The sequence below is a fragment of the Oncorhynchus gorbuscha genome, linkage group LG03 (assembly GCF_021184085.1).
Source record: "Oncorhynchus gorbuscha isolate QuinsamMale2020 ecotype Even-year linkage group LG03, OgorEven_v1.0, whole genome shotgun sequence".
NCBI classification, from domain to species: Eukaryota; Metazoa; Chordata; class Actinopteri; order Salmoniformes; family Salmonidae; genus Oncorhynchus; species Oncorhynchus gorbuscha.
Genome location: NC_060175.1, coordinates 37779070 through 37801642, shown reverse-complemented (window position 1 = coordinate 37801642; position 22573 = coordinate 37779070). Strand labels below are relative to the sequence as shown.

The window sequence follows — 22573 nt, the reverse complement described above, 5'->3', positions numbered from 1 at the left end:
CACAGAGTTAGCAACTGTAGCCAATTAGCATGAGTGCCGAGTATTAGCTTCCTCTTCCATTTCCATCCCTCTCTCATTAACTGTTCTCTCTCTGCCCCTCTCCCTATCATTTTCTCTCTCCCTTTCTTGTTAAAAAGCCTTTCTGTAACATGGTGGCTCATAATAGCTGCTCATCTCTGTGAAATGGCTTAGCTTTATCCTATTTCACTGTTCTCAATGGTAGAATAGGAAAATACTCAACCCTATCGCTTTATCTTTTCTTATAAACTCACACGTATACACACACATGACCACCACACACACACTCATGCACACACACTCACGCGCATGTAGGTGCACACACACACACACACACACACACACACACACACACACACACACACACACACACACACACACACACACACACACACACACACACACACACACACACACACACACACACACACACACACACACACACACACACACACACACACACACACACACACACACACACACACTATCCCTTCATCTGTTGTAAAGCAGCTTTTGTGGACTTGGCGAGAGGGCTCCCTGAGCGAGTGCTGGTGTCAATCTATGGAGGTGCCAGCCAGGCAAGGCCATGCTCACTGCCCAGAGAACGTGTTTTACTGAGAGATAAAGAGATGAACAGAGGGAGAGGGAGCAGGAGAGAGAGGGATGTGGGCAAGGACGTTGAGAAAGGAGAAATAGGAGACAGAGACAGTCAGAAGGGAAGAGAGAAAGAGGTTTGTGTAGCCAGACACAGACAGACACAGAGACATTGAGAGTGAAGGAGAAAGAAAGTCAGAGAAGGAGCTGGGGACAAGAAGAGGGAGAGAGAGAAAGGGTGGAAGATAAAGGGAGAGGAGAGGTAATCTGACATTAATAGTTTAAACCTCGGATGTAAATATGCGTGAGGGGATTATCATTGAATGCCAGACGTCGTCTTTGACGCTCTATTTCCGTGACACCAGACGTGTGTGTGTGTGTGTGTGTGTCAGACGTCCAGACTGCTGTTTCCTGCAGGAAAAGGTTAATTACATCTCCACTGGCCAACTGGATGTGCCATGCATAATTACACAGGCTAATGAGAAGGTGTGTGTGTGTGTGTGTGTGTGTGTGTGTGTGTGTGTGTGTGTGTGTGTGTGTGTGTGTGTGTGTGTGTGTGTGTGTGTGTGTGTGTGTGTGTGTGTGTGTGTGTGTGTGTGTGTGTGTGTGTGTGTGTGTGTGTGTGTGTGTGTGTGTGTGTGTGTGAAGGCCATTCTGCAGCATATGAATATCTAGGTGCTGAAACTCTCTATGCTCCAGTTGCAATGAAGTTTCAATGCTCACACAATCACATTCACTACTTCCATATTAAACAGGTGACAGGTGACAGGTGTCCCAACGCCACTAGTGGCATTTATAAACCGTTTCAAGAAGCTAGGCGTATGTTGCACGTCACTACTTCACAGGAGAGGCATTAGGCATTTAAAAACAAATCGAAATGCCTTCTGGAACATAATAACTTTCATGTGCCTTAATAACATAAACGGCATGCAATTGGTAAATACGGATAAAATTGTTAAATTAGGATCCTAGTTGGTTTCGCCATGGAAAAAGGACGGATTGGCTTAGATAATGGATAGGCAGGACATGCTGAGAGATGAGATCGGATTGGTCAGCCATGTAGCGTGCTTCTGTTTATAACATGAGCTGCTTCGTATGTGAATCCTGGCTACCGCGGCTTTTTTGAAAGATATAATGTTGGACTGCTCTCAACAATATTGCTGCCCTGAATTATAGCAGGCGCTATTGACAAAGATCAGTGGAAAAAAGTTTAGATGGACTACTACTACCTACAGTGTGAACTGGAGTGACTTGACACAACGCAGGCCAAACAAGCTGTAACTACAAACAAAACAGAGTTAAAGGGGTAGCAGTCTGCCATGAAGCGATATTCTGAGTTTCTAATTTAGCTAGAAAGTTGTATTCATTGCAAGTTAAAGCGAACTGTTAGGAGGCTAGCGAACGTTAGCTTGTTGGCTCACTAGCTAACGTTATGTGTATGATCTGTGTAGGAATATTATTAGTATATCAGAAATCCATTTGCATTATTAGTTATAGGCCAATGTTAGCTAGCTAGCTAACATTGAACATAGTTGATTAGCTTTACTTACCTGCAGATTCATGCATGGTGGCTAGCTATGACAATCAGTTTGTATTGCTATTACTGTATGGGCTGGGAATTATGGTTCATTGCGGAGTTACAAGTTTATCTACTTTCAAATATCATTACTTTCCCATTGTTCCTCAACTGCAGTGTATGATATACAATTTTCTACCTCTGAGACTTTTATCTAATGTAAAAAATATATACAGTGGGGCAAAAAAGTATTTAGTCAGCCACCAATTGTGCAAGTTCTCCCACTTAAAAAGATGAGTGAGGCCTGTAATTTTCATCATAAGTACACTTCAACTCTGACAGACAAAATTAGAAAGAAAAATCCAAAAAATCACATTGTAAGACTTTTAATGAATTTATTTGTAAATTGTGGTGGAAAATAAGTATTTGGTCAATAACAAAAGTTTATCTCAATACTTTGTTATATACCCTTTGTTGGCAATGACAGAGGTCAAACGTTTTCTGTAAGTATTCACAAGGTTTTCACACACTATGGGGTTGAGATCTGGAAACTGGCTAGGCCACTCCAGGACCTTGAAATGCTTCTTACGAAGCCACTCCTTCATTGCCCGGGCGGTGTGTTTGGGATCATTGTAATGCTGAAAGATCCAGCCACGTTTAATCTTCAATGCCCTTGCTGATGGAAGGAGGTTTTCACTCAAAATCTCACGATACATGGCCCCATTCATTCTTTCCTTTACACGGATCAGTCGTCCTGGTCCCTTTGCAGAAAAACAGCCCCAAAGCATGATGTTTCCACCATCATGCTTCACAGGAGGTATGGTGTTCTTTGGATGCAACTCAGCATTCTTTGTCCTCCAAATACGACGAGTTGAGTTTTTACCAAAAAGTTATATTTTGGTTTCATCTACCATATGACATTCTGCCGAATCTTCTTCTGGATCATCCAAATGCTCTCTAGCAAACTTCAGACGGGCCTGGACATGTACTGGCTTAAGCAGGGGGACACGTCTGGCACTGCAGGATTTGAGTCGCTGGCGGCGTAGTGTGTTACTGATGGTAGGCTTTGTTACTTTGGTCCCAGCTCTCTGCAGGTCATTCACTAGGTCCCCCCCGTGTGGTTCTGGGATTTTTGCTCACCGTTCTTATGATCATTTTGACCCCACGGGTGAGATCTTGCATGGAGCCCCAGATCGAGGGAGATTATCAGTGGTCTTGTATGTCTTCCATTTCCTAATAATTGCTCCCACAGTTGATTTCTTCAAACCAAGCTGCTTACCTATTGCAGATGCAGTCTTCTCAGCCTGGTGCAGGTCTACAATTTTGTTTCTGGTGTCCTTTGACAGCTCTTTGGTCTTGGCCATCGTGGAGTTTGGAGTGTGACTGTTTGAGGTTGTGGACAGGTGTCTTTTATACTGATAACAAGTTCAAACAGGTGCCATTAATACAGGTAACGAGTGGAGGACAGAGGAGCCTCTTAAAGAAGAAGTTACAGGTCTGTGAGAGCCAGATATCTTGCTTGTTTGTAGGTGACCAAATACTTATTTTCTACCATAATTTGCAAATAAATTCATTAAAAAATCCTACAATGTGAATTTCTGGATTCTTTTCTCATTTTGTCTGTCATAGTTGAAGTGTACCTATGATGAAAATTACAGAAATTACAGACCACAGTTTTAAGTTAAATTGAGTAAAAATCAGTGGTACTGAGTATGTTTGGTGAAAATATCCTGCCTTCATTCCCAAGGACTGAGGTACACAGGAAGGGGTTTCAACCACTTTTCAACTATGACCAAAACAGTCTCTGAGAAGATGAAGAGGAGGGTGAAGTCCCTCCAGACTTCCTTCACACCTCTGTCTCCTGATCCCTCTGTTTCTCCTCCATCTCCACTTGTTCCTCCCTTTTCTTATTTTTATTCTTTGTCCGTCTCCGGCAGAAGCCGTGCAGACCACAGAAACAGGCAAAGGTGAACTGGGGCATGGTTTGATTGAGACACATGTAGTACCTGCAGAGAGAGAGAGAGAGACAGAGGCCCAGAGAGGTGGTGTTAAAGTAGACTGAACACAAATACAAATGCAACATGCAACAATTTCAATGATTAATACACGGAAATCAGTCAATTGAAATAAATAAATCAGGCCCCAATCTATGGATTTCACATGACTGGGAATACAAATATACATCTGCTGGTCACAGATACCTTAAAAAAAAAGCTAGGGGCGTGAAACAGAAAAATAGTCAGTATCTGGTGTGACCATTTGCTCATGCAGTGTAATTAATCTTCTTCGCAAAGAGTTGATCAGGCTGTTGATAGTGGCCTGTGGAATGTTGTCCCACTCTCCTTCTATGGCTGTGCAAAGTTGCTGTATATTGGCGGAAACTGGAACACACTGTCATACACATCGATCCAGAGCATCCCAAACATGCTCAATGGGTGACATGTCTGGTGAGTATGCAGGCCATGGAAGAACGGGTTCATTTTCAGATTCCAGGAATTGTGTACAGATCCTTGCGACATGGGGCTGTGCATTATCATGCTGAAACATGTGATGGCGGCAGATGAATGGCACGACAACAATCACGGTATATCTGTGCATTCAAATTGCCATCGAGAAAATGCAATTGTGTTTGTTTTCCATGGCTTATGCCTGCCCATACCATACTATAACCTTACCGCCACCATGGGGCACTCAGTTCACAACGTTGACGTCAGAAAACCGCTCGCCCACACAACACCATACACGCTGTCTGCCACAGTTTCATCAGATGTCCGGGTGACTGGTTGCAGGCAATCCCACAGGTGAAAGGCCGGATGTGGAGGTCCTGTTCTAGCCTGGTTACACATTGTCTGCAGTTGTTGCACATACTGCCAAATTCTCTAAAAACGGCATTGGAAGTGGCTTATGGTACAGAAATTAACATAACATAACATTCACTGGCTCCCTCAAATCTGTGGCATTATGTTGTGTGACAAACCTGCACATTTTAGAGTGGCCTTTTATTGTCCCCAGCACAAGGTGCACCTGTGTAGTGATCATGCTGTTTAATCAGATATGCCACACCTGTCAGGCGGACTGGATAAGCTTGGAAAAGGAAAAATGCTCACTAACAGGGATGTAAACTAAATTTGAGAGAAATGAGCTTTTTGTGTGTATGGAACATTTCTGGGATCTTTAATTTCAACTCATGGAGCATAGGACCAACACTTTACATATTGCGTTTATATTTTTGTTCAGTCTAGAATCAGATTTTTATGTCAGTAAATATTTCTGCACTTAGTCAGTAGGCAAACGTCTTATCCTGTAGACAAACTTCTATTCCAGAAGGCAAAAACACTCTAGAGATTTTTAAACATTAAAGCTCAAATTAAACTTTTCAAGGGGATGTTGAGCCGTGAAAAGTTTAGAACATAATAGATTCCTGATCTGTTGTGTGGGAAACTCTGAAAGTTACTGAGTGGCAATCCATAGGTCAGCCTATAATTCTGCCAACGTCCGCACACACACACACACACACACACACACACACACACACACACACACACACACACACACACACACACACACACACACACACACACACACACACACACACACACACACACACACACACACACACACACACACACACACACACACACACACAATGCGGTAAAGAATAAATAGACAGTTTATCGATCTCTGGGACTCAAGCCTATTTTTTATCCCACTCCAAATACCAGCTATTCTCCCTACAGCATTACAGGAAAAATGATTATCGGGAGTTAAGCCAGAAATAATGAATTATGACAGACTGAAAAAACAAGTGATATGCAGCACTAAACACTGGTTTCTTGATTGACATTTCAGTCTGTCTATTATTTGACAGCCTCTTTGTAGACCGTGTAGCCCATGGATATGTCATGGGGAATGCGTTCGCACATCTTGGTGAACATTTTAACTGTCAGAATTCTCTTACTCTCACACATGGATTGACAGTCACAGTTACAGTATGGTTTTTTGTTGGGATAGAGAAAGTACCACGTTAACAGTTCTTCCTCCCTGTCGTTAGCCAATCACATGCTGCTTTGAGATTAAGAGCCAGGTGGTTAAACTGAGAGCTTCATTAGATACCAGAGTCAGCACGAACAAGCGTCAACTAGCGTGTGTGTGGGGTGGATGTGTGTGTTGTGTGTATGTGTCCTAAGGAAGTGTTCATCTAGAACAGTTATCTCTGACCCAGAGCCAGGGCTGCCTACAGGCACACTGTGTGCACGTGTGTTGACTTTCGCAGTTTAGTTGCAACTTCTCCTTCCTCAAGCCCTGACAACCTCACCCCATTCCTCTCCTCCTCTCCCCTTCTCCCCCTTCGTTAGCAGATGTTCCACTTCGGAGCCGATGGCTTTAGTCCCTGCAGTGTGAATGTGTGTGTGTGTGACATAGCAGAGGTTCCACTCTGTACCCAATGACTTTGGACCCTATGTGACAGTAGAAAAGAAATCACATAGGAATAGAAAGCCATAGAAAACAGCAGCGAGTTAGTTAACGAGACACCCACCTCCCCAACCCCCATTTGGACTGTGTGTGTGTTCTGTGAGCATCCTGTCCTCTTAACCTGAGCGTTTCTGTCTATATAAATGTTGTGTGTAGCGTTCTCACTCTCTCTGAAATTAAAATGTTCAGCTTGTCTGACAGCTCATAACACCACAGCAGGGAGTTACAGTAATACTGGAACAACACTCTATCGCCAGCCAGGTCACCCGTGATATGAGTCAGTATTCGACATCCACCCATGTCTGAGGATGTCGGAAGATGACGTAGAAACCGGCCACTAGGGGCAAAAGTGAGTGCAGCTACCTTCAAGTAGGTTTCGGTTTTGCTAGGGCATTGTGGACAGGGATGGGGGATGGGCACAATAATCTGCCTCTGATTCCAAAGGTTGCCAGTTTTAATCTAGATAGAAAGTTGTTTTTGAGATTTTAGTTTTAAGCCTATCCTAAACCTTAACCCTTACCATAACCATTCAGAGTTAATGCCTCACTTTACGATTTCAGAGTTAGTGCCTCAACTGAACCTTAAACACCTTGAAATTGGACTTTTGCAACACCTTTGAAACGTAGCATTTGATGACATAGATGAAGGTCTAATTCTGATGTGAGACTGTGAGAGCTGGTACAGCTAGATGCTATCACATCCACCACTGTCTTTTATTCTGCCGTATCGTCAACTCAACCAATGTCCCAATGCCCTTCAACTCTTCATCTCACTCAGTATCTTTACTGCTGTAACTAATGCTCCAGCTTTATTCTGACTATACGATCATTTGTGAAACCCTCTGCTATGGCCACTCTTTAATCTTCAACTCTATCCAAGATCTGACATAATGATTTAATCCTGCAAATACATTATGCCTATATCTTCTACACTCCATCTCTCATGCTCACTCTCTCCCCTCCTCCCACCCTTCTTCTCTTATAAACTTGCCGATGTATCCATCTGTCCTCTCCTGCACTCTGTCCTTTCATCTTTTCACTATTTGAGTCATCGTCTTCTCCTTCTATCTTGTTTAGAGGGAGGTAATTATTGGAGCTATGTTACAGGCTAGGCAGAAGATGAGAAAACCCTGTACATTATTAACAGGTTGAATATGGATGAGTCAATGATCAGAGGCGTAGGAGAGGTAATACCACACACATACGCATGCAGGCATACATGCCTGAGCACACACACACACACACACACACACACACACACACACACACACACACACACACACACACACACACACACACACACACACACACACACACACACACACACACACACACACACACACACACACACACACACACACACACACACACACACACACACACACACACACACACACACACACACACACACACACACAGGACGCCTTCTGTGATCCCACAGAACAAGGAGTTGTTTTGTAGTTTGGGAGCAAATCTTCTTTTTAGAGCTCCTAGAGTTTCAGGATAGAGTCGAGGGGAAAGAGGAGGGATAGAGAAAGGGAAAGAGGGAGTAGAGGGGAGAGAGTAGGGATAGAGAGAGAGAAGTGGGCAGGGACGGATTTACGAACGGGCACGTGGGGCCCCTGACCTCTACCTCCTAACCCAAATCCGGCTCTGGTAGAGCGGAGAGAGAAAAGGACGGGAGGAAGAATGACCTAAAATATCATTACCTAAAACAGAAAGTGGTTAAGAGAGACGGACTGAGAAAGAGGAGGGATGATGCTGGCAGTGAGAGAGGGAAATGGGGTGTGAAAAACAGATAGGAAAAGTAGAGTGAGAGAGACAGAGGGACTGAGAGAGGAACAGTGCATAGTAAAACTTTAATCAAAGATTGTTTTTGTGATGTGAACAGGTCGAATTGCATATACACTTTTGTGACCAACCGGTTCCAATCGGTCTTATGTAGAAAATTTTGAAATTGTGTTTTTTACATTGCCTAAAAGTAGAGACTCAAAGCTACAAAATGGTATGTCATACACTACAGTTGAGGAATAATGGGAAAGAAATGTAGCTTTACAAGTTGATAAACTTGTAAACTCACTTTTGAGAAAATGGCCTTTGAATGTTTTGGTACTACTATTGGAGAGACCTTCTTTGTCTACACCCACTCAGCATCATTCACACCCTCTTAAGCTTTAGCCCCACCCATCTCTTTACGGGTTGATCAGAGTGTTCTGTACTAACAGCAGTAGTCAAGCACCCAAGATTACTTTCTAGCTACTTCCAGACATCTAAGTGAGAGAGAACAGCTCACTGAACATTACTCGCCCTAGCAGAGCTGGTTAGGTTGTTATGTTTTCCAGAGCGTTGGTGACTGCAGCTGTGGTTCATACATTCAGAGCATTTCATGTTCAGAGCGCACACTGGACACTCTGGTCAATGAGTTTTTTAATATATATACATATATTTTTTAAATTTAACCTTTATTTAACTAGGTAAGTCAAATTCTTATTTACAATGACTGCCTATTGGGGAACTGTGCATTAACTGCATTGTTCAGGGGCAGAAAGACAGATTTTTACCTTATCAGCTTGGGGATTCGATTCAGCAACCTTTCGGTTACTGGCCCAAAGCTCTAACCAATAGGCTACCTGCTACCTGAGTAGGGTTGATCCGAATGTTTTGACCTCACAATGGCAATCAATCACCCAAACTAACTGGCTAACATTAGCTAGCTTGCTAGCTACTTCCAGATACAAATGAGAGAACACCTCACTCTGACCATTTTACTCCCCTAGAAGAGCTGGTTAGGCTGTTTTCATGTTATCCCGTGCGTTGGTGACTGTAACTGTGCTGCTGGCAACAATTCAATTACGCTTTTTTGCCAACGTTTATTGTCACTAGCGATATTCAACGGATGTTGAGCGTTCATAAATTCATCAGTTATTCTGCGCTCTCGCACACTAAGATAAGAGTCTTTGTTAAGACATGTAGCTAGCTAGCTGGGTAGAAAATTAACCATTATCCCTATGTTACTACCCAGCATGAATCTGCAGGTAGCTAACCAACCAGGTTGAATGTTAGCTACCTAACATTAGGCTATAACTAGTCAAGCAAATGCATCAGAGATACGAAGAATAAGATCATACATGTAATGTTAGCTAGCGAGACAGCCAGCTAATGTTATCTAGCTAACAGCACACTTTAACTTGAAATGAAATCACTTTCTGTCAAAATTAGAAACGTGTAATATCTGTAAATGTAGCTAGCTAGACTATCTTACATCATGGATGGACTTGCCTCCTGTGAGGATGCCATGGTTACCCTTAGTTTGAAGATGTAATCTGGAGACAGGTGTTTTCTCCATCTCCTTAGCTATCATACTCAAATTCCACTGATTTCAAAACTCGGTCCTCCAGAAAGTGGAGAGCATACACGTAACATTAGCTTTTTGAGCCAGTCAGCTTGCTAACAGTACACTTTAACTTGACATTAGGTTTATGCGGTTTTAATGCGCAAAAGTTTTTAAAAAAAAAAGCAGTGTTAGACAGGATTACCTAGACATACTGACTAGCTAAAATGGACAGAAGCGTGCTATATGGCTGACCAATCAAAACCAATCTCTCAGTATGTCCAGCCCACTCATTTTCTTAGCAATCATGGCTAGCGGGAAGGTTGCAGACTTTTTCTGTGGCTAAACCAACTAGGCTCGTAATTTAACAATTTGATTTATTTTTATAGATGGCATACAAGTTTGCTATTAAGGCACATTAAAGTTCACATTTTCGAGAAGGCATTTCTGCCAAAAAAGTATGTTCAAACGGTATGTTTAAACCCGCGACATATGCCTAGTTTTCTGAAATGGGTCACATTTATCTGTGTGTGTGTGTGCATTCACGTGCATGTGTATGTGTGCTGATAAGCAGAGGCATTGACTTTGAGTGACAGAATCCTTAAACTGATCCCTATGGTCAACAGCCAGGCAAGTTTAACAGAATACGGAAAGCGTATTAGCTTATTATACATTATTTATACACACGGACACAGATATAATCCAGACTCTGCTGCCTTTGTTAGGCAAACTGGCTGTCTGAGTCCACACGCATGACAGCAGTGATAAGACTGAGAAATGTGTGTGAGTGTCTGTGTGTGCATGTTTGTGCAGATTTATTTCCAGAACCCGTTGTGACATTCTAAAATGGATTGATTACATTGGTACAGCCTGCGTCAATGCCCCTTCTAAATACAACAAATCAAACTAAAAAAAGAAAAGGAGGCTCTCCAGACAGGTCCAATGTCTCCTCCCCCCTTCCCTTTATCCCTCCCTTGGTTAAAAAATGGATTACTTTCTTGCGAAAGGGGGAGAGAAGTGAGGAGTGCCCTGGCTGCAGTGATAACAGGGCTATGAGTGATGTAAAGACCTCTAGATAAGTCACCTAACGATCTTTGCCCCCGGAGAAAGAGGAGGCAGGTGAAGAAAGGGGGATAAGTGAGAAGGGAGAAGAAAGGGAGAAAGGAAATTGAAGTGAGGGGCAGACAAGGGGGTGGGGGGAGCAAGGGGTGTTATGAGTCATCCCTGCGGGTCCCTAAATAACTCCGGTGGCACGTTGGGATCAAATGTGACGTCCTGTCTTCCAGACGGATTCCAACCAGCTTCATTACTTCAGAGAAGTCAGAGATTACTGCAGTCTCCTGTACCCTCCACACACACAAACATGCACACACACACACACACATTGGACCTTTCCCTTGTTGAAGCCCCTCCTTACATATAGACAATACTGTCCCTGTGTTCTCCGGCCTAAGCCATTCACATCCAACCATGCAACATTGTTTATGTCATATCGGCTGTTTCATAGGGTATGGGCTATACCTTAATCAATTCTAAGTTCAAATTAATGTTTGGCCATTCATCTAATAATGATATGAGTTAGGACATGTAATACTCTGAACAGAACAGTTAGCCTCAAATGTACAACATAATTTAAAAGACAGAAAACTAGGGAAATCACTTTGTGAGTCACTGACGGTCTATGAGTCACCGATGGCGCTGGTGTACCACACATCCCCGCAGCCACGGAATGGTGTGTAGAATTGCAGGAAATTATATTTAAAAAATGCTAAATTCTGTCAGCCTCATTGCAAAATGTGTAGAATAGCACAAGATTACCAAGAAAACTGCAAAGTTTTCTCTCTGCCTCATGGAAAATGTGTAAAATAGCATGAGATTAACTACAAAACTTCACATATTAATCTGTGCCCCATTGCAATAAAATATGTGCAGAATTGCAGGGAATTAGCTTTAAAACAGCAAAAATGTGCTTTAAAACAACAAACCTGTGGTACGCCACTGACTGCCGTTCTACGTTTGCGATAGAAGCGAGAACAGTGAGACAAGGGAAGATAGGAGGGAGAAGGAGAGAGAGATATACTGGAAGTCGGGAGAGTGAAAAGAAAGGATAGAGGGGGAGGTATGATGTCTTCTGCACACTAAATCTACAATCAGATCCACACTCAAAAATCATAAATTCCATATGCATCAGTCAATAAAACAGACAATACCCATGTAACAGACCACACCAGATACTCTACCTCTCCGCCTTCTCCTCTACCACTCCGTATCTCATACTGTATTCACCCTCTTCTCCATGTCTTTCCACAGGAAATGATAAAGGAAGTCTTGTGACTGTCTGAGAGTTTGCATTCCCATTCCTGTAAAAACCTATGTGCCTTTTGTTAAGACTACTCAGGAAAACATAAAAGAGTTGCCGTTTCTGATATCTACTGTCCTAAACCCCTTCTTTCTGTATGCACCTGTTTTTGCTCTCTCTCTTTCCCTCTTCTCCCGCCCCCTCTCTTCTCACACACAGTGCTCCCTGTGTATTAGCCCCAGGTAAGCCAACAGCCCCCTCTTCCCCTCCACCTGGTCAGATAAAGCAGAGGGCCAGGAACAGGAAAACAGTTTCAGTTGTTCAAACACAAAGACAGAAAAAAGAGAGAGGGGGATGTAGAGGGAAAGAGAAGAATAGCTAAAGAGGGAGCAACGTAGAGAGGCGGTAGAGAGTTAGGCATAGAGAGACGGGGGAAATGTGTTATAGCACAGGATGAGGTGTTTCAGGTGTGTGTGTGTAAATGTATGTTTGTATGAGAGTGTATGTGTAGATTCGGGTCACAGGGTTGCTTGGGTGATAGGGGAGAGAGGGGGGTTGTCAGGTAATACTGTGTGTCCGAGTCTCTCTCACGGTTCACTGTCTCTCAGCTCTGCTAACAAAGACCCCATTCACACAACCACACAGGGGCTCTCTCTCTCTACTGGACACACATGCACGCACACGTGCACACACACACCTCCTTCCTGCACTCGGAGTCCATTTACTGTCCCCTATATACACCATAGACTGGCTCAACTCTTCCTTCCTATGAGTAGAGGATAGAAACACAGAGAACAAGAGCTGTTCTACCCTCAATTACAGAGGATTAAGCACACACTATCAAAGAGTATTACAAGTGGCCCTACTGCAGCTGTAAGCTCTGTTTCACCTTGATCCTGTCCCTTATAATTGATAGCTGATAGGCTACTCAATATCGTGCTGAATATAGGCTGGTACCAGTAATGACTGGGGCACTATGAGTCAACCCAACCTTTTGTCCGTCACCCAGCTCAACTCACAGACACCAGCCGCAGAGGAAAGGGCAAGAAGGAAAGAGAAGAATGTGTAAAAAGAGCAGAAAGAGAGAGAACGAGTGTCAGAGCTAAGTATATGGGCTGGAGGGATTACCTCCGTCTGGGAAGAGAGAGAAAGAAAGAAAGAGATAAAGGTCACAGTGATCTCAGAAAGCGAGGGGAGAGAGGGAGGAGGGGAGAGAGGAGTCAGGGAAAATAAAATGACTATTGAATGAGGAATTGATGTCAGCTCAGCATAGATCTCTTTAAGCAGGCACGAAAAGAGAGAATAAGAGAGCAGCAGAGCTAGACCGAGGGAGGGAGAGAAGGAGAGAGGGCAGCCTGCCCCAGATAGCTCTCTGTAAGCTGCTCACAATGTAGACGTGGCAATGGGCCATGCAGAACGAGAGAAGAGAGGACAGGAGATGGACAGAACCAGAAGAAAGAGGGATAAAAAGACTGGCTAGAGAAAGGATTAGTGATCAAAGGATGTCGACGTGTAGCCCCGACCCCTTACACACACACACACACACACACACACACACACACACACACACACACACACACACACACACACACACACACACACACACACACACACACACACACACACACACACACACACACACACACACACACACACACACACACACACACACACACACCTGCTCTGTACCCCGAATGAGGACTTTGGAGAGAAGGATGGAGAAATTTTGAGAAAGACAGAGAGGGATGATGAAATAGCCAGCTAAGGAGGGCAGCCAGGTTGTTCAAGATTGATGTTGAAATTGGACGTCAGGAAATGCCTTCAAAACCAGCAACTAGGGGCAACAGTGAGAACTATTACCATCAAGTAGGCTTGGGTTCTGCTAGGACATTGTGAACGGGTTTGGTGGATGGACGGAATCCCATGACTCTGGATGAGAAGGTTGTCTATTTAATCCCGGAGGGGGGAGTTAACCCTATCCTGAACATTAACCCTTACCTTAACTATTCATAATTAATGCCTTAACTTAACCATTTCGAAATGTGACGTTTGGAGCAACAAAAACACTTCAAAATGTGATGTTTGCAGAACGTGGATGAATGTCTAATTCTGCAATGAGACTGTGAGAGCTTGTTGAAGGATGGAGGGAGGGAACACGCTTGAGGAGGAGGAGAGAACTTTAAAAAGCTCACTGCTAATCAGAGCATCCTCCCTCTCAATCTCTCACAGCAACCCTTTCCACGCAATCACACACCTACTTTCATACACACATGAATGCACACACACATGCATGCAAACACACACACAAACATGCATGGATGCACGCACACGCACACGCACGCGCACGCACACACACACACACACACACACACACACACACACACACACACACACACACACACACACACACACACACACACACACACACACACACACACACACACACACACACACACACACACACACACACACACACACACAGCATTGACCTACACTGGCTCACGCTGCTTTTTGGTATTCCGTAGCCCTCCCACCGGCTGACCTGATTAGCTGATGACAGCTCATTAATCTTGTTGCACATGCAGTGGAACTGGAAGCTTCCTCAATTTTCATCCCAATGAGTGTGTGTGTGTGTGTGTGTGTGTGTGTGTGTGTGTGTGTGTGTGTGTGTGTGTGTGTGTGTGTGTGTGTGTGTGTGTGTGTGTGTGTGTGTGTGTGTGTGTGTGTGTGTGTGTGTGTGTGTGTGTGTGTGTGTGTGTGTGTGTGTGTGTGTGTGTGTGTGTGTGTGTGTGTGTGAAGGCCATTCTGCAGCATATGAATATCTAGGTGCTGAAACCCTCCATGCTCCAGTTGCAATGAAGTCTCAATGCACACACAATCACATTCACTACTTACATATTAAACAGGTAACAGGTGACAGGTGTCCCAATGCCACTAGTGGCATTTATAAACCGTTTCAAGAAGCTAGGCGTATGTCGCACGTCACTACTTCACAGGAGAGGCATTAGGCATTTAAAAACAAATCTAAATGCCTTCTGGAACATATTAACTTTCATGTGCCTTAATAACACAAACGGCATGCAAATGGTAAATACAGATAAAATTGTTAAATTAGGATCCTAGTTCATTATTCATATCTCTGACGCATTTGCTTGACTTGTTATAGTCTAATGTTAGGTTAACTAACATTCGACCTGGTTGGTTAGCTACCTGCAGATTCATGCTGGGTAGTAACATCATGAGTAGGGATAATGGTTCATTTTTTACCCAGCTAGCTAGCTACATGTCTTAACAAAGACTCTTATCTTAGTGTGCGAGAGCGCAGAATAACTGATGAATTTATGAACGCTCAACATCTGTTGAATATCGCTAGTGACAATAAACGTTGGCAAAAAAGCGTAATTGAATTGTTGCCAGCAGCACAGTTACAGTCACCAACGCACGGGATAACATGAAAACAGCCTAACCAGCTCTTCTAGGGGAGTAAAATGGTCAGAGTGAGGTGATCTCTCATTTGTATCTGGAAGTAGCTAGCAAGCTAGCTAATGTTAGCCAGTTAGTTTGGGTGATTGATTGCCATTGTGAGGTCAAAACATTCGGATCAACCCTATTCAGGTAGTAGGTAGCCTATTGGTTAGAGCGTTGGGCCAGTAACCGAAAGGTTGCTGGATCGAATCCCCAAGCTGATAAGGTAAAAATCTGTCTTTCTGCCCCTGAACAATGTAGTTAATGCACAGTTCCCCAATAGGCAGTCATTGTAAATAAGAATTTGTAAATAAGAATTTGACTTACCTAGTTAAATAAAGGTTAAATTTAAAAAATATATATATATTAAAAAACTCATTGACCAGAGTGTCCAGTGTGCGCTCTGAACATGAAATGCTCTGAATGTATGAACCACAGCTGCAGTCACCAACGCTCTGGAAAACATAACAACCTAACCAGCTCTGCTAGGGCGAGTAATGTTCAGTGAGCTGTTCTCTCTCTCACTTAGATGTCTGGAAGTAGCCATAACGTTATCTTGGATGCTTGACTACTGCTGTTAGTACAGAACACTCTGATCAACCCGTAAAGAGATGGGTGGGGCTAAAGCTTAAGAGGGTGTGAATGATGCTGAGTGGGTGTAGACAAAGAAGGGCTCTCCAATAGTAGTACCAAAACATTCAAAGGCCATTTTCTCAAAAGTGAGTTTACAAGTTTATCAACTTGTAAAGCTACATTTCTTTCCCATTATTCCTCAACTGTAGTGTATGACATACCATTTTGTAGCTTTGAGTCTCTACTTTTCGGCAATGTAAAAAACACAATTTCAAATTTTTCTACATAAGACCGATTGGAACCGGTTGGTCACAAAATCTATATGCAATTCGACCTGTTCACATCACAAAAACAATCTTTGATTAAAGTTTTACTATGCACTGTTCCTCTCTCAGTCCCTCTGTCTCTCTCACTCTACTTTTCCTATCTGTTTTTCACACCCCATGTCCCTCTCTCACTGCCAGCATCATCCCTCCTCTTTCTCAGTCCGTCTCTCTTAACCACTTTCTGTTTTAGGTAATGATATTTTAGGTCATTCTTCCTCCCGTCCTTTTCTCTCTCCCTCCTCTCTCCCCTCTCCCAGAGCCAGATTTGGGTTAGGAGTTAGAGGTCAGGGGCCCCACGTGCCCGTTCGTAAATCCGTCCCTGCCCACTTCACTCTCTATCCCTACTCTCTCCCCTCTACTCCCTCTTTCCCTTTCTCTATCCCTCCTCTTTCCCCTCGACTCTATCCTGAAACTCTAGGAGCTCTAAAAATAAGATTTTCTCCCAAACTACAAAACAACTCATTGTTCTGTGGGATCACAGAAGGAGTCCTGTGAGTGTGTGTGTGTGTGTGTGTGTGTGTGTGTGTGTGTGTGTGTGTGTGTGTGTGTGTGTGTGTGTGTGTGTGTGTGTGTGTGTGTGTGTGTGTGTGTGTGTGTGTGTGTGTGTGTGTGTGTGTGTGTGTGTGTGTGTGTGTGTGTGTGTGTGTGTGTGTGTGTGTGTGTGTGTGTGTGTGTGTGAGAGTGAGAGTGTATTTCATCTTGCTAAACCAGCTTTATCCGTCCCAACCCTGCCTTTGCTGCATATCACACATTCTCTCACCTAGGAATAGATAGAGGAAGGGAGGATGAGGAGGAGGAGGAGAATGAGGAGAATGAGGAGGGGAGAGGAGATGGAGGAGGAGGGAAGACGATCAACTGATTCATGTTTTATTGACTCAGAATTGGCAGAACTGAAATTATTACTGTGTGTGTGCATGTGGATGTGACAGTGTCTGTGTGTATACGATGATGCAAAAGTATTACTGATCAGATGGTGGGCAGAGCTATGCAATGCCAGAGATGTTTTACCTCTCTTCCTCTATCCCTTACTTTATTCCTACAACTCTCCCCCTCTCTCCACCTCACCCTTTCCTCCCTCCCTCTACCCGATTCAGTGCTAGAGAGAGAGAGTGTGTGAATGAATGGATTTTCCTATGTCCCTCTTTCTCTCCCTCTCTGCTTGCTCCTTGGCTGCAGTAAAAGAGAGAGAGAAGGGGAAGGCGTGTGAATGAATGAGTTTTGGCTTGACTTCACTCACACACGCTTTGAAGAACACTCACTGTTGAGGCTTCACTCTCCCTCCTCCTCTGTTCTTATCCTTTTTTCTCTCTTCACTAGATATTTTCTCTTCCATCCTCTTCCTGTTTTACCACTTCACTCTCATTCCCCCTGTTCTTCCTTTTCCTCATTCCTTCTTCTTCACTACACTATCATTTCTTTGCCGTTATCCCAATGAATTGTAACTGGATCTGGCTTTCACTGCTTCTCCTAATCTCTCCCCCTCTTCCTATACCTTTACCCCCCCCGCACACACACACACACACACACACACACACACACACACACACACACACACACACACACACACACACACACACACACACACACACACACACACACACACACACACACACACACACACACACACACACACACACACACACACACACTACATGATTTGTGCGTGGTCCTGTGTAGTTCAGTTGGTAGAGCATGGCGCTTGTAACGCCAGGGTAGTGGGTTCGATCCCCGGGACCACCCATACGTAGAATGTATGCACACATGACTGTAAGTCGCTTTGGATAAAAGCGTCTGCTAAATGGCATATATTATTATTATTATTATTGATGTCGAATCTGCCAGCTCACAAGGACTTTACAACTACATCTGTGGTTGACTCAGACAGTAAAATTCCTGCTCTAATCCTCATCTCAGATCTCATTGGGATTTTAGCTGGACTATAGTAGCAGCTCCCGAAAACACCAGGACATTTGAATCAGGAACTTGAAATTTGTTGAAACACGTTCTATCAGAATGAACAAAGAACAAAATAAACAATCAAAAATGAAATTGTGCAGCAGCTAAGTTGAAATGTGTGTGTCTGTGTGTCACGTGTGCGTTTGTGTGGGTTAATTTGTGTTCATGCGTATGTGTGTGTCTGTGTGTCTCTGTGTGTGTGTGTGTGTGTGTTCCAGGGCTACAAGTGCTATGAGAGTAGTTTGGGAAACTAGCTCTCACAGTCTCATGTCAGAATTAGACGTTCATACATGTTTCTCAAACATTACATTTCGAAGTTGTTGCAAACGTCAAATTTCAAAGTATTAAAGGTAAAGTTTAAAGTGAGGCATTAACTCTGAATGGTTATGGTAAGGGTTAAGGTTTAGGATAGGCATTAACTCTGAATGGTTAGGGTAAGGGTTAAGGTTTAGGATAGGCATTAACTCTGAATGGTTAGGGTAAGGGTTAAGGTTTAGGATAGGCATTAACTCTGAATGGTTATGGTAAGGGTTAAGGTTTAGGATAGGCATTAACTCTGAATGGTTAGGGTAAGGGTTAAGGTTTAGGATAGGCATTAACTCTGAATGGTTAGGGTAAGGGTTAAGGTTTAGGATAGGCATTAACTCTGAATGGTTAGGGTAAGGGTTAAGGTTTAGGATAGGCATTAACTCTGAATGGTTAGGGTAAGGGTTAAGGTTTAGGATAGGCATTAACTCTGAATGGTTAGGGTAAGGGTTAAGGTTTAGGATAGGCATTAACTCTGAATGGTTAGGGTAAGGGTTAAGGTTTAGGATAGGCATTAACTCTGAATGGTTAGGGTAAGGGTTAAGGTTTAGGATAGGCATTAACTCTGAATGGTTCGGGTAAGGGTTAAGGTTTAGGATAGGCATTAACTCTGAATGGTTCGGGTAAGGGTTAAGGTTTAGGATAGGCATTAACTCTGAATGGTTCGGGTAAGGGTTAAAGTTTAGGATAGGCATTAACTCTGAATGGTTAGGGTAAGGGTTAAGGTTTAGGATAGGCATTAACTCTGAATGGTTCGGGTAAGGGTTAAGGTTTAGGATAGGCATTAACTCTGAATGGTTCGGGTAAGGGTTAAGGTTTAGGATAGGCATTAACTCTGAATGGTTCGGGTAAGGGTTAAGGTTTAGGATAGGCTTAAAACAAAAATCTCAAAACAACTTTCTATCGCTGTATTCAAACTTGCAACCTTTGGTACCAGATGCAGATGCTTACGCCCATCCATCATCCCCGTCCACAACGCCTCAGCAAAACCCAAACCTATTGAAGGTGACAGTGCTCAGTGTTGCCACTAGTGGCCGGTTTCATCCTCATCTCCCAACGTCTTCAGGCAGGGATGGACATTGAATAGTTACTTGTATCACGGGTGACCTGGCTGAGTTTGAGCACCAGCTCTCTTCTCAGTCCTGATTTAGAATTAGGTCTATTCTTGTTCACCCCTGGGAAATACTTAAATCTGCCATGGAATGTGGTGTGTGCGTGTGTGTGTCTACATGCTTAATGTGAATTAACAGGGAGTGAAGCTAAAGCCATGGTCAGTAATTCATAAGCAGAGATGGTATAGTCCCAGTCAGTCTCACCTTGGGGTGCCACACACACACACACACACACACACACACACACACACACACACACACACACACACACACACACACACACACACACACACACACACACACACACACACACACACACACACACACACACACACACACACACACACACACACACACACACACACACACACACACACACACCTCGTATTCCACATAACATTCCATGGGGACTAAAGTGAAGTGCCACAATTATCGCCTTTGACACACCATTAATGATAATATACACAGAAACAGAAAAAACTCACACAGAAACACAAATAAACGCAGACACACAAAACACGCAGACACACAAAACACACAGACACACACACAAAAACACACACAAAACACACACACACTGCCCTCAGGTGACACCAAACACAGAGGTGTATATGATATGGGTAAGGATCGGTGCGTACTCACCTCAGGCTCCCCTGTGCTCCGTGGCTCCACTGCAGAATGGATTGGTTCCCCCGGACGGACACACACTAACACTGCTGTTTGTGAAGACAATGAGACCGAGCAAGTGAGGGAGCGGTAGGAGAAGAGAGAGGGAGTGAGGTGTGCCGAGGGGGGCAGGAAAGCAAAGGAGAGTGAGGGAGAGAGACAGAGAGAGAAAAGGAGAGAAAGAAGAATGGTGAGAAAAAGAGGTAAAGGGAGAGGAAGAGAAGTAGAGATATGTAGAAGGGAGGAACTGAAAGACCAATCAATGTAAGAATCAGGAAGTGTAGAGGTCTGTGTAGTGGAGATATGGTGTTCTCAGAGTCTATATGGAGAGATGGAGGAGAGATGGGAGAGAGAAAGGGAGAGAAGGGGGCAGAGAGAGGGAAAAATGGGTACTAGAAAAATAAATAATTTGGAAAAGAAAAGGGTCCCAGACGAAGCCAAGGTTATTTTGTGTCTGTGTATGAGTGTGTGCATAAGTGTGTGTATGAGTGAGTGTGTGTGTGAGTATAATATATAATAATATATGCCATTTAGCAGACGCTTTTATCCAAAGCGACTTACAGTCATGTGTGCATACATTCTACGTATGGGTGGTCCCGGGGATCGAACCCACTACCCTGGCGTTACAAGCGCCATGCTCTACCAACTGAGCTACAGAAGGACTGAGTAAGTGTATGTGTGTGTAGGGCGCTGTACCCTAACAGAGATGGACCAGAATGCGATTGGGGTCGGAGGGCTGACTTGTCTGTGTGTTTGTCCATCCGTTCTCTCCTCAGTCTTGTGCATTCTTCTCAGTGTCGGTGTTGTATGAGCAGGGACCGATGAGCAGGGACCGATGTCTTACTCTGTCTATCCACAGCACTGGTTAGACCTGAGGTGAAAATAGTATTTTCCTTTCTTTCTTCCCTAACACCACTCTGGGAAATACTTATTTCTAGTAGACTCCACACTATTATGTTTTATCTCTCACGTTCATTCTCTCATTTCCCTGTACACCCACTCCCAAACCCCCTAGGGATGTCAGAGAGTTTTTGTATGTTTTTTTCTTTTTCTTTTTCTTTTTCTTTTTGAGTGGCAGCCTACAGGTACAGTATGTGTGGAAAAAACAAATGGAAAATACTGATATGAACAGAATATGAAATTATTGCCCTCAAAGAGAAAGGCTCTTTGAGTGTTTGCATAGAGGGCAATTAATTAGAATGAAAAGAAAGAGAAAGCATCTCTCTCTCCTCCGCTGGAGTCCTGAGAATACTCCACAATTAGCCCGAGTCCCAAGCACAGCCTGCAGACAAGACTGAGGTGGGAGAGAGGGAAGGAGGGAAAAGAGAGCAGGAAAGAGAGGGAGAGAAATTAAACTGAAATAAAAAACACCAAAGGGACATAAAGGAGCTGAAGTTGTTAGGAAAATGATTGAAGTTATTTTAACCATACCCTTTAGGCGACCTGGCTGTCCAGAGCTCTATTCTTGTCTGCACTCTTCCTCTAGTGGTCTTTTTCCTTTCTCCTCCACTCCTCCTGTCCGCGGGGCCGGCGATAATCCATCAGGGAAACGGGAAAGTCTGGATTGTTTTGAATGGACAGAGTTCACTCTTCCTCTCCTTCTCCTCTCTCTGTCCTCTCCTCTACCTTTTCCAGCTCGTTCGCCGATCATTTTCTTCACCACGTTGGTGACACAGAGCGTGTGGGTTAGAAGGGTGTGGGGGCTGGAGAGAAAGACAGAGCAATAGAGCGATAGATGGGATGATGGGATGGGGTGAGAAGGAATGAGACAGAGCTGGAGGTAGTAATGAATATGGGAGAAGGGAGAGGGATGGAGGCAGGTGGAAGGGATTAGGAGCAGTGGTCTGTTTGTGTGTGGAGGGAGGGTTTCCTTTCCCACACACACCTCCACTACCCCGTCACTGAAGCAGAAGAGGAGAAAGAGAAAGAAGGGATGGAT

At 43.8% G+C, this 22573-nt stretch overlaps 1 long non-coding RNA gene across 1 annotated transcript; it reads right to left on the bottom strand.

Moving 5' to 3' along the window:
- Positions 1-3986: 3986 nt before the first annotated feature.
- LOC124020077 lies at positions 3987-22573 on the bottom strand. The gene is made up of 3 exons (XR_006835900.1): positions 22066-22573; positions 20611-20684; positions 3987-4134 (listed from the first exon to the last, which is right to left on the bottom strand). It is a non-coding gene; the product is annotated as an uncharacterized LOC124020077 (long non-coding RNA).